At 35.4% G+C, this 12,509-nt stretch overlaps 1 pseudogene; it reads left to right on the top strand.

Annotated features, from left to right (window-relative positions):
• Positions 1-680: 680 nt before the first annotated feature.
• LOC131832441 (G2/mitotic-specific cyclin-B1-like) lies at positions 681-2,156 on the top strand (annotated as a pseudogene).
• The last annotated feature ends 10,353 nt before the right edge of the window (positions 2,157-12,509 follow it).

The following is a 12,509-nucleotide window of genomic DNA, read 5'->3' as shown; positions in this document are numbered from 1 at the left end:
CTATTTCAATTAACTTTGTTCAAATTTATAAATAGAATTATTTTTTAAAAGAAGAAATTTAATTGAGGACATGGTAAGGAAAAAAATAAAAAATATTTTGAACTTCAGAAGAAGTGATTTTTCTTAGTGTATATAAAAATTCTCATTTATATTTACACTAAAGCTGTGGATAAACAATTAGGTTTTTGTAATACAATTTAGAAATCATTTGAAGGAAACAGTAGTTTCTTTTTTACTAGTAGGTTAAAAATAAACTTCAGTGTTATGTTCATATCTTAGTTAAAAAGCAATATAATTCTGGAATTGATTCTGGGTTTTAATTCTCTTTCCAGTACTTACTAGATATCTATTCCTGGAGAAATCTCTTACTCTAGTAGAGGTGTTTGTTTTGTTTTGTTTTGTTTTATTAAAATGAGGGTAAGCATAATTATCTCACAAACCTGTCGAGGAGACAGAATGCATGCAGTGTAGACAATGTATATAAACTAAGAAATTCTGCACATATGATATACACAGACACACTCATAACACTTTTTTAAAGATTGGCTAATGATAACTATAGAAGAAATATTTTATGTTTTAAGATAATAAACTCCTTGAGAAGTTTCTACAACTCTCTGATGTAAGGAGGGGGAATATATTTAAATGAAAATGCCTCTCTAGCCCGGCTGTTGAGCTGCGCGGGGTTCAGGTCCCCGGCTGGTTGGTGACTCCCGAGCTCTGCTTCTCCCCACTGAGCTGCTGCCTGGTGAAGAAGAAGCCATGGCGCTCCGGGTCACCAGGAACGCAAAAGTTAATGTGGAAAATAAGGCGAAGATCAGCATGGCAGGCGCAAAGCGCGTGCCTCTGGCCACGATTGCGGCCTCCAAGCCCGGGCTGAGGCCGAGAACAGCCCTCGGAGACATTGGTAACAAAGTCAGCGAACAACCACAGGCCAAACTGCCTCTGAAAAAGGAAGCAAAAACTTTGGTTCCTGGAAAGTTATTGCTAAAAAATTACCTAAACCTCTGGAGAAGGCACCCGAGCCTGTGCCAGAACCTGAGCCAGAACCTGAGCCCGTTAAAGAAGAAAAACTTTCGCCTGAGCCTATTTTGGTTGATACTCCCTCTCCAAGCCCAATGGAAACATCTGGATGTGCCCCTGCAGAAGAATATCTGTGTCAGGCATTCTCTGATGTAATTCTTGCAGTGAATGATGTGGATGCCGAAGATGGAGCTGATCCAAACCTTTGTAGTGAATATGTGAAAGATATTTATGCTTATCTGAGACAACTTGAGGAAGAGCAAGCCATCAGACCAAAATACCTACTGGGTCGTGAAGTCACTGGAAACATGAGAGCTATCCTTATTGACTGGCTAGTACAGGTTCAGATGAAGTTCAGGTTACTTCAGGAGACCATGTACATGACTGTTTCCATTATTGATCGGTTCATGCAGAATAATTGTGTGCCCAAGAAGATGCTGCAGCTGGTTGGTGTCACTGCCATGTTTATTGCAAGCAAATATGAAGAAATGTACCCTCCAGAAATTGGTGACTTTGCCTTTGTGACTGACAACACTGATACTAAGCACCAAATCAGACAGATGGAAATGAAGATTCTAAGATCTTTAAATTTTGGTCTGGGCCGCCCTCTACCCCTGCATTTCCTTCGGAGAGCATCTAAGATCGGAGAGGTTGATGTTGAGCAACATACTTTGGCCAAATACCTGATGGAACTAACTATGTTGGACTACGATATGGTGCACTTTCCTCCTTCTCAGATTGCAGCAGGAGCTTTTTGCTTAGCACTGAAAATTCTTGAAAACGGTGAATGGACACCAACTCTACAGCATTATCTATCATACACTGAAGAATCCCTTCTAAGTGTTATGCAACACCTAGCTAAGAATATAGTCATGGTGAATCGTGGACTTACAAAGCACATGACCATCAAGAACAAGTATGCCACATCTAAGCACGCAAAGATCAGCACGCTGGCACAGCTAAATTCTGCACTAGTTCAAGATTTAGCCAAGGCTGTGGCAAAGGTGTAACCTGTAAACATGAGTTGGAGTACTATAATAACTGCAAATAAAATTGGCACCATGTGCCATCTGTACATACTATATGTTATCTTTACTGACTTTTAATAAAGTTTGTGGTCCTTTTTACTTATACCTTAACTCATTCGAATGTCGCTACTTTCCTACTTGAGGATAACCTAAACGTTGTGTTAAAGGTATGGTGGGGAGTATAAAAAGTGCTTTCAGTTTATTGGGACCCAACCTACATATATAATTGTCATTTGTGTGGTTCTTGTTTTATGTATATGGCTTTCGCTTTCTTAATATGGATTACTTTGGTCATGAAGGCATTTAAAGCCCTTTGTAGGGCATATGTACAGCCCTATAAGCCCTGTCATCTTGGAGAATATGCAGCTTCTGTCGGCTTAAAAGCCTGCCACCTCACCTTTAGACACTCCCCTCCCTATTTTCTGTTTCTTCCAGTGGTTGCTGCCATAATTCCAAGAAGTTCTTATTTCTACCACTATTTCTTAAATTATCAACTTTTGTATCATTTTTTTCACCTGCAGAAATGAGAACTTTGTATTTTAAACATACTTTTTCATTGTTGATCAAATAAAAGTAGATCCTCAAAACATAAAAAAAAAAAAAAAAAAAAAAAAAAAAGAAAATGCCTCTCTACTATAGTCAGAACAGAGCATAGCCCATCGAGGAATTATGCTAGACAGCAGAAATGTTTCTTCAGTGGGACATGGGTGCTAGATTTGATCTGTTTAATCTTGAATAACCCTTCGATATTTCATACACTACTGACTTCATAATAACATGTTTGGGTAAACTGATAGAAAGCAATTGTCAAACTTCTCCCCTATGAGGCTACTTACTTATTTAGTTGTTGGACAGTGTTTAGAGTTAGAGATTATTAAAATTATTTATTTATTTATTTATTTTAAAATGTGTTTATTTTTTTAAAGAATATTTAACTGACTGAGCCACCAAGGTGCCCCAATTTTGTTTTACTTGGAATCCCAACCTCACATGGAGTACCAGGAAGGATCATTGGGTGGGAATGGAGGGAAATCCATAGACAATATCATCATTACTCTTTAGGGGCTTGAAGGAATGCACTTCACCACTTGAAAAAGAAGAAAACATATTTATGGATGAACATGCCAGGGATAACAAGTTGATATAGAAACTGCAGGCCTGGGGTGCCTGGGTGGCTCAGTGGGTTAAGCCGCTGCCTTTAGCTCAGGTCATGATCTCAGGGTCCTGGGATCGAGTCCCGCATCGGGCTCTATGCTCAGCAGGGATCCTGCTCCCTCCTCTCTCTCTCTGCCTCTCTGCCTACTTGTGATCTCTCTCTGTCAAATAAATAAAATAAAATATTTTAAAAAAAAGAAACTGCAGGCCTATATGACAGGCCCAAATATTTTTAAGTCCGATTGTTTCTGCTTGGGTATGGTCTGTAGCGGTCAGTTACAATGTGTCTGAATGGTTGTCTAAAGCATGATTTCAGAATTTCATATCTCACAACTTATCTTGCTTCTGTTCCCTTTCCTATTACCCTTGCCCTATGAATGGGACAAATTATACATTTGTAGGGTGATTTCTAATGTAGCTTATTTATTTTCATATTTATTGCAAGAAATTACACACTCTTTCTACAAAATAAAGAAGGAAATCTACTCTGTCAAATCCTATCAAAGGATAGTTTATTGCGTCTAGACTAATTATTATAGTAGTTGCATTAGGCAGTGCCTCTTCTTTTGTTACACATCATGAAAAAGTTCTATTTTATTCTGTTAAATAACTAAATAATGTGATTGACTCTGACCATACTTTTATTCATTTATTTTATTAAGTTTTAAATTTTAATCCCAGTATAGTTAACTTTCAGGGTCATATTAGTTTCAGGTGTACAGTACAGCGGTCCAGTAATTCTGTATATTGCTCAGTGCTCATCACAATAGGTGTACTCTTTAATCCCTTTCCAACTATTTCACTCATTCCCCCACTCATCTCCCCTCTGTTAACCATTAGTTCTCCATAGTTAAGAGTCCGTTTCTTGGTTTCCCTCTGTTTTTTCTCTTTTATTTATTTGTTTTGTCTCTTAAACTCTACATAACAGTGAAATCATTTAGCATTTGTCTTTCTTTGATTTATTTTACTTGGCATTATGCTCTCTAGCTCCACCCATGTTGTTGCAGATGGCAAGATTTCATTCTTTTTTGTGGCTGCATAATATTCCTGTGTGTTTGTGTGTGCGCACGCGTGCGTGCATGCATGTACCACATTTTCTTTATCTCTTCATCTGTCAGTGGATATTTGGGCTGCTTCCATAATTTGTCTATTGATATAAGGAATGATATAATATGATATAATAACCATCAGGGTGCATGTATCTCTTTGAATTTGTGTTTTTGTATTTTTGGGGTGAATTCCCAGTAGTGCAACTACCAGGTCATAGGGTAGATCTATTTTTAACTTTTTGAGGAACTCCATTCTGTTTCCTGCAGTGGCTGCACCAGTTTGCATTCCTATGAGGAGTGCGTGAGGGTTCCATTTTCTCTACATCCTAACAGTTGTTGTTACTTTTTTATTTTAGCCATCGTTGATTTTGTTGATTTTAGCTATTTTGACAGGTGTGAGATGATCTCTCATTGTAGTTTTGATTTGCATTTCCCTGATAATAAGTGAAGTTGAGCATCTTTTCATGTGTCTGTTGGCCATCTCTGTGTCTTCTTTGGAAAAATATCTGTTCATGTCCTCTGCCTATTTTTTAATTGGATTATTTGTGGGGGCTTTTTGGTGTTAAGTTATATAACTTCTTTATATATTTTGGATAATAACCCTTTATCGTATATGTTGTATAAGTTCTTTATATATTTCGGATAATATTGTTTGCAAATATCTTCTCCCATTCAGTAGGTTGTCTTTTAGTTTTACTGGTTGTTTCCTTTGCTGTGCAGAAGCTTGTCACTTTGATGAGGTCCCAATAGTTTATTTTTGCCTTTGTTTCTCTTATCTCAGGAGACATATCTAGAAAGGTGTTGCTACTGCTGATGTCAGAGAAATCACTGTCTCTTTCAGAGTTGTTATGTCTAACAATACTTTTTTTTTTTTAAAGATTTTATTTATTTATTTGACAGAGATCACAAGTAGGCAGAGAGAGAGAGGGAGAAGCAGGCTTCCTGCTGAGCAGAGAGCCCGATGCGGGACTTGATACCAGGACCCTGGGATCAGGACCTGAGCCAAAGGCAGAGGCTTAACCCACTGAGCCACCCAGGCGCCCCTGTCTACCCATACTTTTAAAGTTACAGTTTGTTTACCACAGAACTCCACAAATGCTAGGACTTAATTAGTTCTAATAAACTATTTCTGGTAGAACCTACTGCATCAATCAAGATAACATGGGAGAGGTCCCAACTTTTGGTCTCTGGTCTCTATTTTAAAAATTACTGAGGACTTCAAAAGAGCATTTGTTGAAGTAGATTATATCCACTGATCTTTTTATTTCATATTAGAAATTAAATTAAGAAAACTTAAAAAAGGTAAAATTTTAAAATAACAATAATAAATATATAGCATGTTAATATAAATAGTAAATTTTTATGTAAAATTACTAGATTTCCAAGAACAAAAAAAATTTAGCAAGGACAGTACCATCATTATACATTTTTTTCAAATCTCTATGCACTGGATTCTTACAACAATTTCTGCAGCAGGTGTGTTGCAACATCACACACCATGTAGAACCTTGGAAAACTCTGCTTTGCATTTGTGAGGAAATGAGAGCAAAAGGGGAAATAACATCTTCATGTTATTATGAAAATAATCTTTTCCTTGTGGATCCCCTGAAGCAGCTTCAGGTTTCTTAGGAAACCCCAAATCATTCTCTGAAAACCACTGGGCTAAGTTATACTACAGTAATATACAATCCTCAAATTCTAGTATCTTTTAAAAAATATATATATATATTTTAATTTATTTGAGAGAGAGAGCATCAGTGGGGTGAGGGACAGAGGGAGAAGCAGACTCCCCTCTGAGCAGCGAGTCCAATGCAGGGCTTGATGCTGGGACTCAGGGATCATGACCTGAGCTGAAGGCACACGCTTAACCTATGAGCTACCCACGGGCCCTCAAATCCTAGTATCTTAACAGGAAAATTTTTTTCTTCTTTTTCATTGTAATATCCTTTCTGGATCAGTTGGACATTTTGCTCTTTGTCTTCGTAGCCTACACTCTGGTACCCATTTTAGCGGGATAGAAACTCTTCAGAAGATTGATGGTAACCACGACAAAATATGGACTGATTCCTAAATCTTCCCCTGCAGATGATACCTCTTATTTCTGGTCATATGTCATTAGCTAAAGCAATTCCCATACCTAGCCTGACTTCATGAAGGCAGGGAAGTATAATCCTCCTACAGGGACAGACAGAGGATATTAGTGAACACTTATACTGTTTACCATACCCACTAATATTTTTAAAGCACATCTAACTCTGTGTGCCAAGGCATTAGATGCTCATAGACTTTGACCTTAGTTGGACTTTAGTAAGGTAATCTTTTCTTGCCTCCAAATTTGTTCCTTTTCTATGTTTCAAGAATTTAACAAATTCCTGGCAAGTGTTTAGTATTTAGTAAACATACATCAAATAAATGGACATATACCTGACAAAATACCATTTAGATTTATGTGCCTAAAATTCTAAGAATGGTATATCCAAATACTGGCTATGTTAATTTTGGATCTGAAAATGGTCTTATTGGTAATCTAGCTCAATATCATCACTTAATAGGTGGTTCAGTTGAAATGTGAAGAAGTTAAATGACATCATTTCAATCCTAGAAATGGAAATAGAGTTAATTGTATCCAGTGTATATTTTGGAAATGGTTGAGTTTGGGAGTACTTCTAGATAGTACTAATAAATACCGAAATGATAAAGTCTTACGAATTTCTGCATCAGGGTTTCATATTGTCTAATATCTAATATTTTAAGACTCAACAGAAAAATTAAGGTATTTTCAAAACACTATAGATTAAATAGTTTACTTTCTCTTGAGGTGCCACTAGATTAAGAATTTTTCACCAAATTTCTAGATTTTTTTTTACAGGCTTACACTCATTCTGCATGCTACTGTGTTGACTACTTCCATGTAAAATCCATTTTCTAATACCAGTTATGCTTATAAAAATATCTTGTAGATGATAACAAGGTTATATATAAAAATCACCAAGATATGGGTGATTATTCTAAGTTTTAAGAAGTCCAATCATTTATATTTTATTTTCATTAACTCTAGAACCAAAGTGCCAAACTTAAGTAAGAGTTCAGCTGAATATAAACTTATATACTATACTGTCTTTCCTAATAGTATGGTAAAAATTAATCAGTGAGAAAACTAAAGGCTTATATTCATAACATACTTTCTTCCCAAGAAGAATATATTATTCTAGTTAAACTTCGCAGTAGCCCAATAGAGGTAGGTAAGGGACAAATATTCCCTTTTTATAGATGAAAAAAGTCAAGGCACGAACAGATAAAGCGGGAAGCCAGAGGTCACACAGTTATTAACAGAGCCAGGAAAACATGATGGTTTTTTTTTCTTCCAAGATGGTGCTCCAGACATGTAGCCACTGTAACCATGATTATACATTTTGATAAATAACTAAAATTAGAAAAGCCCCTTGGTCCCAGTATCTGGAATGAAACCTAAATTGTGCATATAACAATTACCTTTGCAGAAAACACAAAATTGCTTCCATTTCAAAAACATGCTCTCCCATATTTTATTTTTTCCTATTTTCTTTGTATTCAAAAATGTCTGTTGTCTAACTTAAAAAAATGCGAATATAACTGTCATACAAAGTAGCATTTGTGTGTCTAGTACCATTAAAGACCCTCATGTGTGAATGGGTGTTTAATTAGGCTGTATTAGATTAATCCCATGTCTCCATTGGTTCTAACAAATGAAAAGACAGTATACACTGTCATGGGGATAGACATTTAAAGTTCAGTGTAACTTTCATATTTTTCCATGTTGATCGGTCAGCTAGGACTTCCTTTTAATTTGATGAAAATTTGGTTTGTAAATCAGAAAACCTTTTAATTGCAAGAAATGCAAAGCAGGAATCTTTTTTTTTTTTTTTTAAAGGATTGACATTACCTTTGTTGTTTGATACATTAAAATAAGACCCATAAGGGACAGCACTAAACAATGAACTTCATGTAAAATAGATAAAAGCTTGCTCCTTGGGCCCATATAGAAATTCAGACAGAGGCTTCGAAAGAACAACTTAATTCTTCTAATAGGATAATATTGCCTAGGTAGCAGTAGAATATTTGTTATAAAAGGTCTTAAATGTCATTTCCTAATGACATTTTGAGGTAATTTTAACCACTTTTAAAATAATTGCACATAGATTATAGTTATTGTATAAGAAAAGACTTGCTTCCAGTTTAAACAATGTTGGGAAGTTAAATGTAAATTTAAGTAGTGAAACCTAAATTTTAAATCAAAAATATTTCAGCCGACGTGTAAGTTTTGCTTTGTCACTGTACTGTATTCCGTTCAGTAGAACAAAGACCAGATGCATAATGAGCCAATGTAAATGAAGTCAAATCAGCAAAAGCATAGTGGGGGAGGGGAAGGTATAAAATATGACAGTCAGTATAATGACCAGGGAGTAGAGAATTTAAATGTTTAATGCCTACACATTCAGATTCATTTTTCTGTCATCGCTTTGAATGGGTAGACTGAGGTGCTTGAAAGTCCAGAATGAAAACATCATCCCCTAGACCAAAAGAATTATTAATATTATTTAATAGCACAGATATGATCTGCACTCATAATCATCTTCTTTCTACCACTTTCCCCACCCACCTCGGGAAAAAAAAAAAAAAGAAACGTGGTTATAATTAGAGATAATTTGAAAATGCTCTAAGTGTTTATTTGGGGCTTTCTCTCTTACCCTCCTACACTCACATGCCAGCTTCCCATCTCCCAGCCATGATGGAAGCTCAGAACACAATAGGAACACAGCAACAATATGAATTGCAAATACATGTATATCTTTCTGCACAACCTATCTTATTGACTCTTAATAAAATGAGTATCTTCTAAAAAATATCCTGAACTGTAAATTGCTTTACTACTGATGACGGGCTTTGGAAAAATACTACACATGCCTTACAATCAACTAGACAGAGTTGTGTTAAACAGAATTGCTTAGCTCTTGTCTGTAAATTACTCCCCTCCCTCTCCAATAAAGGAATGAATCTTGCTTAATAATCTGTGCTGCTTAGCATGTGTTATAACTGTACATGTGAAAATCTTTTTATTTTACATATCTCATACTTTAGGTCTATAACAAGCCTTTATCATAATGTTCTCACATTTAACATTTTCCTACATGGAGTGTGAATTTTCAAGAATACTGACATAAAGATCATTTAATGCCGTGTCCCCCACCATCCCGTTTTCTCTCATGTGCAGTTCCAAACTGTGGCTGTCTTGAAGATATTCATAAATTCATTTCGCTGTCTAGGCAGTTTAACATACAGTAATTAAACTAGAGCTATAAACAGCAAAGCATATAGATGGACTTCTCAAATTTCAATACTGCATTAAATAATCTCTAGAATATTAATCCCTAAATAAACACATTGATAATCTGAAGGTGGAATTGTATTTTGGGGTGGAGATAGGTGAGAAAAGAATTGAACATTATTGTAAAGTAAGTTAAATTTGTGGTTTTAGTGCTAATTAAATTATTCCAAAGAATTTGTGTCTTTACAGCTTAAAAAAGGGAGAAAAAAAAAAAAACCACACCACATTTCTTTGGCACTGGTGATGTGTACTAAAAGGCTTCTGTTAAATCAGCTCCACGAATGGGAGATGTGTGTTGAGGGTTGAGGAAACACAGGAACCCAAATACTTGCTTTGTAAATATTTAAGCCTTTTTGCAGGTTAAAGAAGAATCTAAAGAAGAAATAAAATGCTAGCCTTTTACCTTTGAACCCTTTTGTGAAATATCTTAATGTTGCCAAATGTGAATATAGTGAACTTAATCAGTAAATTTGACCGAGATTTATGAACTTTTTCATTCTAAATGCATTTACATATACACAAGCACATATATGTACATAAATTTATTTTATTACATCCATTTTACACAAACTGAACCTTAAGCAGTTGAAGTACTAAAAAAAGCCAATCAGAATACTCTTCATATATCCTTAAGTCCATAAACCTCTTTAAATTGTCTCTTTTAAAAAACAGCTAAATTATGGAAATGCAGACTGCATTACAGAGTATTTGCCAGTTATATCTTGATTCTTATTTGAAATTCCCACAAGAATATAGGCATGACAGTAATATAAACCATAGAAACAGGCAAAAAAAAAAAGTAGAACACAGGGACTTGTAAATAAATCCATGAATATCAAGAAGCACAGATGCTAAGATTATGCATTTTTACCAGTACAGTTCTGTGCTTGTAAACTATAAGGCCAGACATTTGTAAGATGCAGTGTAGCAGGTCCTGCAGAGGGAGGGAGTAGAAGGAGAGACACTGAGAAAGGTGGGGAGGAGGGAAGAAGGGAGGGAAAGTGAGTGAGAAGCAGAGAGAGAGAGAGAGATTGAGAAGAAGAGAGTGTGGGGGGGTGCACATAGCCAGACACAATAACGCATAATAATGTTAACATTCCTGCATGTCTAATGGCTTAAATATGCTGTGTGCCTCACTCTAGCTCCACACAGCAGCTGATGTCAAAGAATCATTTAATATTTTATCAATAGTCCTTCTTTGAACCCCCCAATTTTTTTCCTATAAAAAGGATTCCAGGGTTTCCAAGCACCCCCCCCCCAAAAAATTAAATCTCTTGAATGGCAAAATTTTAAGACACAACATATTTGTGAATACTTCATGTTCAGCAAGATTCACACCATTTTCCAACGTGTCTTACATTATTTACATCTTAGCAGTGTCAACATGTCTTATTTACCAAGGAAACATAAAGGCAGATTTTTAGCATCTTTTTTTTTCACATTAGGAATGTATAGCTTTATTTTTTAATGTAAAAGAGACTCATTGATTGAATTATTATTATAATATCAGTTGAAGTTTTAGGGTTTTTTTTTTCCTGGTGGAAAATATTGTTTTCTTGTTTGATGGATACTATGCCTGTAACAAAGAATGACTGAATTGTCTTAACAAAGAAGATGAAGGCTGTATGTGTTGGTTACAATAGAATAACCACCTTCCAGATCTCTTAAATCCACAATATATGTAGTGTGGGTCCTGAGTGGCTTTTGTTTTCAATGTCTTTTGTAAGCTTTTAGGGTTTTTTCTGCATCAAATGTCAAGTTAATTTACAGGGCGCTATTACTGATATGTTTCCTTGGTTTGTGGTTTTCTGTGAAAGGCAGGCAGCTGAGACCAAGTCTTAGGCTAGGGGGGAGGGGCAGCCGGCGAGCCCATAACACATACACTGTGCCAGGGTCTGTAAATTGGCTGCCTGTATGACAGCGGGCCCAGGGAAACCTCTAGTCTTCATTTGCATGCTGAAGAATATCCAGGATTAAACCGGACTGATTTTCATACAGGATTTAGACCTGACATTTATTATTCGGTTCACAGACCTCTTGAAGGAAAGTTTGTTTTCCACTCATAGATGAAAAATCTTCTAAGATAAATAAAGACTGGCTTAGCAGTAACAGTAAATAAATATCTTTCCTGTATTTCTTATGAATTTATCATATATGATTACCAGACAGATGTTTGCCACCAAATTATTATATTTCCCTCTTTAGCAATTCTAAAGAAAAATATCTATCAGGACCCAACTGAGTATTTATAAAACGTATCTATTTAATTCTGGAAGTTGATTTTTCATAAATAAAATTTAGAGATAGATACTTGGTTTTTAGAACAAATTAAAACAAGATTGGAGTAGTAAAATACTATGAAATGCTTAATTTTACATCTGCTCCATGTGTTTTTATAAGGACAGAGAAGATTTTGGTTATACTGTAAGCATCAATTACATATTTTTATATAAAACATGAAAATTATAAATGACTGCTACACATGAACCCTATCTACCAAATTTATAACATAATTCATTTTCATTGCCTAATAGATCCATAAAATATTCCAGTGTCTTTTAACATTTAAGTATTAATTGTGTGTCCAGACAAACACTTAAAATCCAATACTTTGGCAATATTTTAACTAAAGCTTTAATTTCTAGTATTCAAATAAAACATATTTTGACACAGTACCAACACGAAGAAGCATGGTAGGGGTGCCTTACATTTTCTGGAAGGCATTTTGTATGTGGGCCAGAGTAAAGACTATGTGTAGGGACTAAACAGGCCCAGAAGAAATTTAGGATTCCTCATGTATTAATAAACACAACATATTTTTCAAATGCATTGAAAGTATACTTTATATACTTAATAAGTGTAAGGTAAAATCATACAAATGTCAGCAAT

The sequence above is a fragment of the Mustela lutreola genome, chromosome 5 (genome assembly GCF_030435805.1).
Source record: "Mustela lutreola isolate mMusLut2 chromosome 5, mMusLut2.pri, whole genome shotgun sequence".
In the NCBI taxonomy this organism is placed as follows: Eukaryota; Metazoa; Chordata; class Mammalia; order Carnivora; family Mustelidae; genus Mustela; species Mustela lutreola.
This window is presented reverse-complemented; position numbering and strand designations above follow the sequence as displayed.